This window comes from Rattus rattus, chromosome 3 (genome assembly GCF_011064425.1).
Source record: "Rattus rattus isolate New Zealand chromosome 3, Rrattus_CSIRO_v1, whole genome shotgun sequence".
Lineage (NCBI taxonomy): Eukaryota > Metazoa > Chordata > Mammalia > Rodentia > Muridae > Rattus > Rattus rattus.
The window spans coordinates 62,352,808-62,364,465 of record NC_046156.1 but is presented as its reverse complement, the minus strand read 5'-3'; the positions used below and the strand labels follow the sequence as shown (position 1 = coordinate 62,364,465).

The 11,658-nt window shown below is 42.9% G+C and overlaps 1 non-coding gene across 1 annotated transcript; it reads left to right on the top strand.

The window, feature by feature from the left end:
• Window positions 1-2,062: 2,062 nt before the first annotated feature.
• On the top strand, window positions 2,063-2,296 carry LOC116897636. Its single transcript, XR_004387615.1, has one exon. It is a non-coding gene; the product is annotated as a small nucleolar RNA U89 (small nucleolar RNA).
• The last annotated feature ends 9,362 nt before the right edge of the window (window positions 2,297-11,658 follow it).

Sequence of the window (11,658 nt, the reverse complement as noted above, 5' to 3'; positions counted from 1 at the left end):
TCAGCTTCCCAAGTATTAGGCTTAGAAGGAGGTACCATCGGATCATCAGCTAAGTTCATAAATTTAAGTTTTGCTGGTTAACCCATACACTCAGTGTTTATTTACATAGTTTTGTTTCTTTTAATTCTACAATTCCTGTTTTATTGTTCTGCTTTGTTTTGTCTGAAATGGTCTCACTCTGTGGCTCCTCTAGAACTCACTGTGCCACTCAGGCTGGTTTCAAGCTCATGAACCTCCTTTCTCAGCCTCCCAAATGTCGAGATTACAGTTGTGAACTACAGCTCGCAAGTCATTGCTCTATTGGATACAATTCTGTTTAAACTTGACTATTTTCATCTGTATGGCTATCATGTCTCTCTACATCACTCATGTGTAAGTCGTAGGTGTTTTATGGTTTGTTTTTTTTTTTCTTTTTTTCGGAGCTGGGGACCGAACCCAGGGCCTTGCGCTTGCTAGGCAAGTGCTCTACCACTGAGCTAAATCCCCAACCCCGGTTTTTTTTTTTTTAAATTTATCTTCTACATGAGAGAAAACATGAAACTTGTGTCTGGATTTTCTTTTTTCTTTCTTTCTTTCTTTCCTCCTTTCTTTCTTTCTTTCTTTCTTTCTTTTTTCTTCCTTTTCTTCTTTTTTTCTTAACATGATGTCCTGAAGTGCCATCCATTATCCTGAAAATCACACAATTTCATTCGTCTTCATGGCTGACTTTGATCATGTGTGTGTGTGTGTGTGTGTGTGTGTGTGTGTGTGTGCACGCGCGCACGTGTGTGTGATATTCACTCACCAGTTGACAAGAGGATTCCATGCCTCCCTACAGTGAGTAGTATTGTATGGGCACACAAGTATTTCTTCTGTATTCTGGCTTCACTTACTTCAGACAAATACCCCAAAGTGTGGTATAATTGGACCAGGTCTATTTTATATTATGTTTTATTAACATGTGTCAATTATACACAATAATGGGTTTAATTATGGCATTATCAAACATGTATACACATAGTCTGATAATACTAATCCCTTATTGGCTTCTCATTTGCCACGCACGTCAAGCGATCTCACTCCTCTTTGTCCTCTTCCCAGTTAGTTCCTGAAGTGGCTCCTCCTGGAGAAATGCTTAGCTCTGGTTCTGGGTCTCTTAGGTAGGATACTTGGGTCCCTTCGGGACATCTAGTTCTCTTCCTTCTCTCTCTATTGTCTGTCCTTGGTGCACCAATCTGTCCATGTCTGTCAGTTTATGTCTGGTTCTGTTTTGTTGTTTGTTGCTCTATGCTCAAAAGAAAAAAAAAATGGTTAAAACTTTATCTGCTGGTCATTCGCCCCTTGATTTAGTTTTAACTTGTTTCAAAAATAAATAAATAAAAGGCAGGCTCAATTGGCCTTTGGAGCCCTGCACCTGGCACCTGTCGCTAGGAGTCAGCACAGCCGGAGAAGCCCTGCCAGGGGCGGGCTGACTGCCACTCTTAAAGGGGCCAGCAGCTTCTTGGCTCCTATAGTAAGAGAGTTGGAGGCTAAATCTCTGTGACTGTGATTATTGGATTCAGCAGATGACCAGGTGCTCCTCCCTTGAAATTACAGCTAGAAAAAGTAAGAATTTTGTTTGGTTTAACTAAGTAAATATGTGCAGGTACTTTATTTTTGTTTCTGACTGGTTTTAAATGTATGAATATGCTCTACATGTCTTGGTTATAGATTATTGACTTATAAGTTATTGGGTATGATTAAAACTTTGTAGCATTGGTAAGAGAAAGTTGGCTTAAAACTGAACTCAGGGTTGGAGTCATTCAAAACAACACGTGACATGAGCCAACTCAGGGAAACTGGTCTCTATAGATACCTCTAAATTGGGTAATATTTTATGTAATTATTATCCTAGAAACAAGACTTATAGAAGATAGGATTTAGGGCAGTGTCTCTCTGTTGAGGTATTAGAGCGTTCATGTGTAGGAACTGGCAGCCAAACTTTGTAGCACGGGGACGATGCACTTGGTGTTTTTGGAAAGATTGGCTTGTGTGTTGGAGGTTGAGTTTTGCTTTCCAAAGTTGTGGTTGTGCTCTGGTGCTGCGAGGGAAACTTGGAGATTGTGATTGAACTGCCAGTGCAGTGTGCAGTTGGAGCACAGGCTCAGGATTCCAACTCACACATATTTGTAATTAAGAAAGAAATCTGACTCCCTGCTGTAAGGCCAGGTCAATAGCACCGCTGGCCTCACCTCCGTCAGCTGCCACCATAGTACTGCAGCGTCCTGTAGGGAGGCCCACAGGAGTAGCCATTTGAGCGCAAACCTCAAATCTGACAGCCCAAAGAACTCTTGGCGGAGGGTGGGGGAGATTGTCACAGATGTAATCTGGCTCAGAAGAATCCTTAACCCTGTCTGCTCACCTTGGAGAAGCACTCAGCAAGAATCCTGGCTATATCACGCTCCGAAAGATCCGGGCTGCCCAGAAATCTCTAAAACCATCGCCACATCACAGAACCGGATCTATCTCCCAGCTGACAACCTTGTTCTGAATCTACAGGACGAAAGCTTTACTCCGGGAAGTGACAGCCTCATTAAGGGTAAGAAGTGAGTGTGGACATCAAGAATCCCACCACCAGAGAAGTTGGCACACTTCTCCAGTTTGGAGGAGCCAGCTAGGGGGTCAAGCATAACCCACCCTGACCCAAGCATCATGTGATGGATTCTTCTGTATCTGCTCTCTTGGATTAAGGAAGACTGAAGACCAACCCTTTCAGAGGGGTTTTCCTCCTTCCTGTATTGGCAGGAGACGGTGTGATTTCTCAGTGATTTCCTGTAGTGTTGTCTCTCTCCCTGAAAGGGGGAAGATAACCACCATGCCAGGAAGTCTCAATAAAATTTTTTTTTTTTTTGGTTCTTTTTTTCGGAGCTGGGGACCGAACCCAGGGCCTTGCGCTTAAAATTTTTATTACTTAAACTAAAAAATAAAAAAAATCAGGCAGGCAGAGATTGTTACAGGGTTTTAAGGGTTAATGAGGCTTGTCCACTCTAGCTTCCATTCCAGGAAATGAATATAAAATTATTATGGATTTGGAGGCTTGTTTTTATACAATCCTTTTCATCCTGACTGTGACTTTTCATGTGACTGTGGGAGGTTTGCATTTAGTGTGCCTGCTTATCATTTTTTTTTTTTTTTTGGTTCTTTTTTTTCGGAGCTGGGGACCGAACCCAGGGCCTTGCGCTTAAAATTTTTATTACTTAAACTAAAAAATAAAAAAAATCAGGCAGGCAGAGATTGTTACAGGGTTTTAAGGGTTAATGAGGCTTGTCCACTCTAGCTTCCATTCCAGGAAATGAATATAAAATTATTATGGATTTGGAGGCTTGTTTTTATACAATCCTTTTCATCCTGACTGTGACTTTTCATGTGACTGTGGGAGGTTTGCATTTAGTGTGCCTGCTTATCATTTTAAAGAACCCACGGAGCGATATCATTGGAAAGTTTTGCCTCCAGGAGTGGCTAATAGCCTACATTATGTAAAAACTGTTGTCACTGCTTCAATACAAGAAGTTAGGACTTTGAATATTTCTGTGTACATTATTCATTATATGGATGGTATTTTATTAGCTGATCCCTCTATATAATTCTCAAGGACAAGGTATTGTGAGACTGTAAAACAATATCTTCATGGCCTTGTTGGGCACCAATGGGAGGAGTAGCCCTTGGTCCTGCCAATGCTGGAATCCCCAGTGTAGGGGAATGTCAGGGAGGGGGGCCAGGAAAGGATGGATTGTTGGGTGGGAGAGCACCCTCATACAAGAAAGGGGAGGGATGGGATACGAAGTTTGTGGATGGGAAACTGGGAAAGGGTATAACATTTGAAATGTAAATAAAAAATCCAATAAATAAATAAAGAATAAAAATAAAGAAAACAAAAAAAAACAGTATCTTCATGAAATAAAAAAGGGGGAGTTATAATCCCATATAACACACAATTATTTAAAATCATGCTCTATTTATTTTAAAATTTGGATGCCAAGGAACACTCTGAGTGTCTATGGCACCCTACAACTAGGCAGACTTGTGCCTAGTGAAATGGAAGGATCCACTCACTGGCATATGGCATGGTCCTGATCAGGTATTAAGATGGGGAAGAGGGCATGTTTGTGTTTTTTCTGCAGGATGCTGCAGGAGTGTGCCAGCTGCCAGAGTGACTGGTGAGCCATACTGATGCTGGGATAAAGAACGATGCTGACCAGTGAGCTGCTGAGTGCCCTGACAGTGGTCACAGGGACGCTGTATTGGACATATGCTCCTGACCCACCTTTGCTTGCCTATATCCCAGATGGACAAGCTGCCTTGCTTCAAATTTTAGACCTTGTGGGACAGAGAACATGGAGACTGTGGAAACTGCCTTCAAAAACTTAACCAAAAAAGTTATGCCTCTTCTCTTTCCTTTAATGTGACCAGTTATTCTGGTCTATAAATCAATTCAATATTGGAAAAAAGAAAATGGCAGTCTTCACCGGGAGGCTGGTTCTGGACATTTTCAGACGTATTTGGAGTTAGTTGCAGTTCTTTACGAAGTTACATTTGCGGTGGATACAGTTGGAATAGGACCTAGATTTCAGCAAGTGTCAGTGCGTGTGCCAAGGCTCCTACTCTTCTATTATTTGGCTAAAACTCTGTTTCTTCACAGCATTTAATGTAACTTGTGTTGATGTACGCGTTCTAATTGTCAGTGTGTTGAGGTCTGCCATGTCTGGTATGGTGGTCTATCAACCAACTTTTGCTTTATCACTTGTGAGTATTACAGGACATTGGTATTCTGAAAAAAGCTTGCAAATACTGGAAGAAGTGAGTCAGGCTGTATTAGAGGCAAGAGGGCAGTGGGCTGGATCATTGCTGATATAGCAGCTTTAATTATTGCCTTAACAGCTAGCACCACTGCTCTGTAATTGCTTTGACACAAGAAGTTAAGACAGCTATTTTTGTTAATTGTTTAGCAAAACATGTTAATAATATTATGAGTATTCAGGATTTAGATAGGCATTTGGAACAATGGGTCGATTCTCTTTATGATACTATTCAAATTATTAGAGAGGAGGTTCAGAGTTTAAGAGTAGGCAACCATCTTGAGTGTCATGCTAAATACCAATGGATTTGTGTTACTTCTAAAATTTACAGTGACAGTCACTAAAATTGGGAAAAAGTTCAAAGCCACTTGCAGAGTACTTAGCATAATTCTAACACCTCTCTGGATGTTTTAACTTTGCACACATAGATTATGAATTTAAAGACTACTGCTACACTGAGTTTTAATGCTGCAGATATTGCATACATTTTACATACAATAATAACAAATATGGGGCTGGAGAGATGGCTCAGTGGTTGAGAGCACTGACTGCTCTTCCAGAGGTCCCGAGTTCAATTCCCAGCAACCACATGGTGGCTCACAATCATCTGTAATGGGATCTGGATGCCTTCTTCTGTTGTGTCTGAAGACAGCTACAGTATACCCATATACATAAAATAAATAAATATTTAAAAAAATAACAAGTATGAAAACTATCAGGTAATATTTACATTATAATGTCCAGTCCATATATTTTGACAAACTTGGAGAAAGTACTCTCTATCCTATCTTGGTGAGTTCAGAGTTCTGTACCCAAATCAATTTCTATCATAGCTTGCTTTAAACAATCTAAAACATCTTAGATCCTAAACAGCTTAACTTCTATATGAAACTATAACTCTATAATCTTCAGCCCCGTCAGAGACCTGAGAAGGAACACATATTACCTGAGTATGCAGGAAGTGCAGGCTAGCGCTTCCAGAGCTGTAGAACTGACAGACAGCTGACCGACTGTTACCCTAAATCCCGAGTCACAGGAGCATCGTCTTCAGCCTCTGGCCCAGATTATCTGACAGACTTTCTGTGAGGCGGGACTTAGGAAGGACTGGCCTGCCTGGTCCTTGTAAGTGAATCCTGTTTGTCCGGCTTGGACAGCATTCACTGTCAGCAGGTGAAGCAACGGCAGTGTCGCCGGCCACATTTGAAGCAGGCTCCATAAAGAGGTTCTTCAGTGCTCATCATCTTCTTTGAGGCAGAATGGGGGTGTGGCCAGGAGCAGACATGCCTCGTGAAAAAGCTTTAAAATAATAAACCATCTTTAAGTACCATATTCCGTAGGCCCCTGAGGTTTCTGAATACTATGTCTGTCTGTCTGTCTGTCTGTCTGTCTCTGTGTGTGTGTGTGTGTGTGTATGTACCTACCTACCTACCATCTACCTATCATCACACGTCTGAACAGGCAAACATTGCTTGTTTCTAGCTATTTAATATCTGTTCAATCTAGGAAGCATGTTTTTTGTGATCACTAGTCTAGTATCTAACATGACTAAGAGCTCGATTGACCATTAACTGACATTGCTTACGTATCCTAAACAGTTTGCCATCGCAGCTTATAAAGGACTGCAGCTAGACTTTGTATTATTTCAATTAACTGCATAGGTCCATACCTTATAAACAGTTGAAGCATAATATACAGTATATTGTAACAAAAATAGCCATAATTTTTGTATCAATATACAAAGATTTATACCAATGTAGTCAAAATACAACTTCAATTCTGAATCAATATACAAAATCCATACCAATGTAAGATTATTGGCTTATAGAATACCTTTTGGTTTAAGAGTAAATTTAATGATCTATCCTTCTTTCCTATACATGTATACATGGGCCAGTCCATGGTTTCTACTACATATGTAGCAGAGGACTGCCTCATCCAGCATCACTGGGAGGGGAGGTGCTTGGTCCTGTGGAGGCTTGATGCCCCAGAGAAGAGTGAGGCAGGGGTGGGTGGGTAGGTGATGGAGCAACCTCTTAGAGGCAAAGGGGGAGGGGGATGGGATGGGGAGTTCATGGAGGGAAGACAGGGAAAGGGGATAACATTGAAATGTAAACAAATAAAATGATTATAAAAAGAAAGACAAGAGGTCTGGAGAGATGGCTCAGCAGTTAAGAGCACTGACTGCTCTTCCAGAGGTCCCGAGTTCAATTTGCAGCAACCACATGGTGGCTCACAACCATCTGTAATGGGATCTGTTTGAAGACAGCTACAGTGTACTCATCATATATAAAAAAAAATTAAAATAAAAAAAAAAGAAAATTAGCTGTGACATTTGCTGTCCAATCTCTATGAGCTGTGAAAATGTAGGCTTACACAAAGTACTAATTGGAACAGTTTGAAAGACTGACAAAGTGAGCTAGCTGCTTTGAAGTTGTCCTGAAAACACGTTTTTGTGGAAAGCAACTGAGGCTGTCTGAGGCTGGATCACTTGGGTTACCTATCTTGTCTTCTTTAGTGTGCGATCTGTTTGCTCTGCAGACATAGAAACTCTCACAAGTAGCATGCATTTCTGTAATAACATGTGTGGACTGTGCGGTGTGCACAGATCAGTCAAAGTTATCTGATCTTTATTTGAGCAGGGGAAAGATATGTGTCTTTCTTTCTAAGCTGGTTTGGACAGGATAACCAAACTGCAATGTAAATCTTCATCCATGCCATGTGGGAGGGTAGCACGTGACAGTAAGTCGGAGGACTCCACAGCCAAGAGCCATAGGCTATGAAAAGACATTCATGTCTTAGCCGGTCTCAGAACTGCTCCCATTAGAAGGATCAGCATACATATTACCTGCTTTGTTGGTATTGCTGTCTCTCTTTTCTTTTCTACCCAAGATCTTCGGAGTATTCTGCCCCCACCCTGTCATATCTGATTTTGAACGGTTTGGAAGGAATCCATCATTTTTCTTCTCCCGTTGCAACAGGAGCATACCATCTTCCCCAATGCACACATGTCCTGCCTGCTCTTCTGAGGTTATAATCTATCTCTGGTGTGTGTGTTGGGGGGGGGTACTTTGCTACCCCTTTCTGTTAATATCTCTTTTTTACATCTGTTTCTGTATCTATTAATCCTTTGGTCTCTGTGGAGTATTTTTTAATCTACTGAAGCTGCTCTGGTTTTGATTCTGGGTTTTTAACGTCTAGTTTTGGAGCAGTGATGCTTAGCTGTTCTGCGGATGAGTTTCTTGCTGTTGATTTGAACTGGCCGACATAAATTTGATACCAGGGTCTCTTGGGCATTTCCCGACAAAGGTTACCTTTTTTGTTCCTTGTTGGTCTATTCTCATTAATCCAGTGTTGGTCTTTGCCACACCTTCTGGATATCCCAGAAGCCTGGGGCCTTCTTTTTGGGTTATCTCCAGAAAAAAAAATATTGTTCTAGGAATGCCTCGTCTGTAATCGTCGATGACCTACATATACGAGCCATAGGGGTGACCCTTCCACGTCTTGTACATTGCATAGGAAAGGTCCTCCCTGAATCATTATTGTAGAAGAATTTATCCTTAGGAGCCCCTTGTTTACTTTAGGGAATGGTTTGATCTTTCACAGCCACAGCAATAGGCTTTTCTTGTGTGTGTTATAATTGTTCGCCCAACCATAACTCAATTGTGAGAATTAAGCTCTTTATCTGCACTAGTTTTAATCCTTTCATAAAGAATTTCAGATCCAGCCCTTAAAGATCTAAAAGACTTTTTGCATTCAGCATTAGCATTTTCAAAAGCTAAAGATTTAATTAAAATATGTCTAGCACTTGGATCTGATGTTGCTCTACTTAAAGCTGTAGTTAATTAAAGTGGAAACTTAAGGGTCCTTTGGAAAGTCTGTTGGAAAGTGTTTTGTTGGGGCAAACACGTGAAGGAACGTTTAGCTGAAGAAGACACAGGATAGAGGATGTTCTGCTAAACCAAGCACATGAAACGACACGTGATGAAGGACTAACAGCACAAATGTATTGGTCCGCCTTAAATTTTGTAGTTGAGCTGCATTTGTTGGGACTCCATAAAGAAAAACGCATCAAAAACGTCCTGGTGGTGTGCTGCAGTTTCTTGCCACTTTCACAGACTTGGGCTGATTGGAGAGTGACGTCAGCTGAGACAAACACTGGTGCTGAGGCAAGAACCGTGAAGGACTCCTTTGGAGGGTCTAAATAGGACTCCATGGACAGTCACGGAGGCTGAGCTAGGCTGGCTTATAGAGCTAGCTGTGTAACACTTGTGGGTCTAGCGTGCCTGAGAGAACTTCTGGTGTTCCTCCTGGTCCCTCCTGCTGACTGGAGCTGAGGCAGAGGCCTGGCTGTTTCTGCTAGGTGGTGCCACTGCTGCTGACTCATGTTTACTACCCCAACTCAACCAACCTGGACTGCGGGTGTATCCGGGAAGTGTTTGAGAATGGATCGAGCTGCCGCTGCTGACCTGTGAACTGAACTGCCCATTTCCAGACAACACAGACAGGAGTTGCTCCAAAGAATCTTTCTAAACAGGCCCAATTCCCCCATATCCTTTCTTTCCCACTACCTCTAGTGGGTGACGGTTTAAAGGAGAGGTTAAAGCATTTAAGAGCCACCATTACGATAGGATTTGAAAAAATTACAGTTCCAGTTAATCTTTGTAAAACATCAGTGGAAGACTCATTTTAACCCTGGGTCATCTTTATAAGTGATTCAGTTGGTCCCTGTTGTTCAACCTTGTCCCAACATTTAAGGCTATTTGTATGACGTTGTCAAAGGACAGCATCGTCAAAGGCAATCTGAACCCTCATTCAAACTATGGACATTCACCTAGTAGTTGATCTTGGCAATATCAATGTCTCTAGTCCTATCGGGGTGCTCCATGAGTAAAGCCTCATCTTTCCACCATGTCAGTCTTTGGCAGTGAGGGTCAGACTTTAGGATGGCTGTCATCAAACCTCTCTGATCTTTTGGAGTTATATGACTATGTGTAGCCCAGTTAGTTAGTGTCTGTTTGACATATGACAAATGTAGGCCATAACTCATTACTGCTTCCGTAACCCTCTTTAAGTCTGGTGCCTCTATAGGCTGCCATTTGAATTCTTGATAACCCTGTGGCGTGCACACATGCACACGTGCACACAAATGGAAGCCAAAGGACTCTTTGGTCTGATTTAGCAAGCACTACCCACTTTCTTGTTTTTGGTTTTGTTTTGTTTTGTTTGTTTGAGGCAGGGTCTCACTCTGTAGTCCTGGCCCTCCTGGAACTCACTATGTAGACCAGGCTGTCCTCGAACTCACAGAGGTCTGCCTGCCTCCCTTCTGGGATTAAAGGTGTGCTTGACCACACCAGCTTCATTCTTGTTTTACAGATTTGTTTACTCTTGTGTTATGTGTTTGGATTTTTTTGTCTGAGTGTATGCAGTGCCCCAGGAGGCTAGAAAAGGGTGTTAGACACACACACACACCCCCCCATGTTGAGAATCAACCCAGGTCCTCTGTAAGAGCAGCCGGTGCTCTTAGCCACTGAACCGCTCTCCAGTCCTTGCTTTCTTTGACATGGGCTCTCCTACTGTCCGGGCTGACCCTTCTCTTCCCCTTCCCAAGTTACCGACGCGCGCCAGCACACCTGCTTCAGGCGGTGCTAGGTTTCCATCCCAGGCTTCACAAACGCCAGACCAGCGCGCTGTGCACTGAGCAGCTCCCCCAACCCTCAATAACCCTGCGTAGGAATTTCTCTTCAGCACCTTCTGTAGCTTTTTCCTTTGGAAAGAAAGCTGCCTTTTCAAGCTCTTAGAAGCCAATAGCCCAAGACAGTTTTCTAGTGTCTCAGCGCCCTCTGCTGTTGGCTTTCTGTAATATTTCGAAACTCATAACAAGTTCCCCACCAGTTCATCTCTGTTAGGTTCCCTTCCTTCTTACCAGGACCTCTACACTTGCTTCTGCTGTCCTTGATCTGGGTTTTAGTCTTCTTCTTGCTCTGGGGATCTGCCTTAGATAGGAACAGTACTAGTCAACCTAAGAATCCCTAGGACCAGAGAGCCAGAGAGATGCTCGGTGCATGAAAGTGTCCTCCGAACAAACCTGCCAATCTCACGGACCCCTCTGCCGATGTAAGGCGCCAGGTGCAGCAGTGCGCGTCTGCGATCCAATGCACATTCGCTGGGGTGAGAGGGGAGAACCAAAGATAACTGACCACGACAACAACAGTCTTGGAATTAACTGGCAGTGATGACTCAAGCCTATAATCTTAGATCTTGAGTGACTGAGGCAGCAGGATTGCTGTGAGTTAGGGCCAGAGAGAGTTACACAGGGTAGCTTGGAATTAGAAAACAAATCCTAGACCTTGTAGGGATTATCGTGGGGCCTTTGACAGAAATGGGAAAAGACGAGCCATTTCTATTGAGATTGGTTGATTCTCCAAGTATCTCACAGGTTGACTCAGCCCACACACTCCGTGCCTGCCCCCTGTCCTAGCCAGGGGATAATGATGTGCTGTTCACATGCTCCTTGCCCCCCTAAGGAACTGGCTGGGTGGTTGAAGCCTCACTCTGTCCGTCTCTGACTTCTGCTTTGTTAGCTCTTGACGGTCTCCTGGTCATTAGCCCAACTGACATAGCCTCATGGGGGCTGCTGACTGCACTGGCTACTTTTTGTGTCAACTTGATATAGGCAGAGTCATTGGAAAGAGGGCCTCAACTGGACATCCCTGTCCACCCCAAGACTGGCCTATAGGCAAGGTTATGGTGCATTTTCTGGACAGATGGTTGATGTGGGAGGGCCCAGCTCACTGTAGGTGGTACCATTCCTTAACTGATGATCCTGGGTGCTATAAGAAAGCAG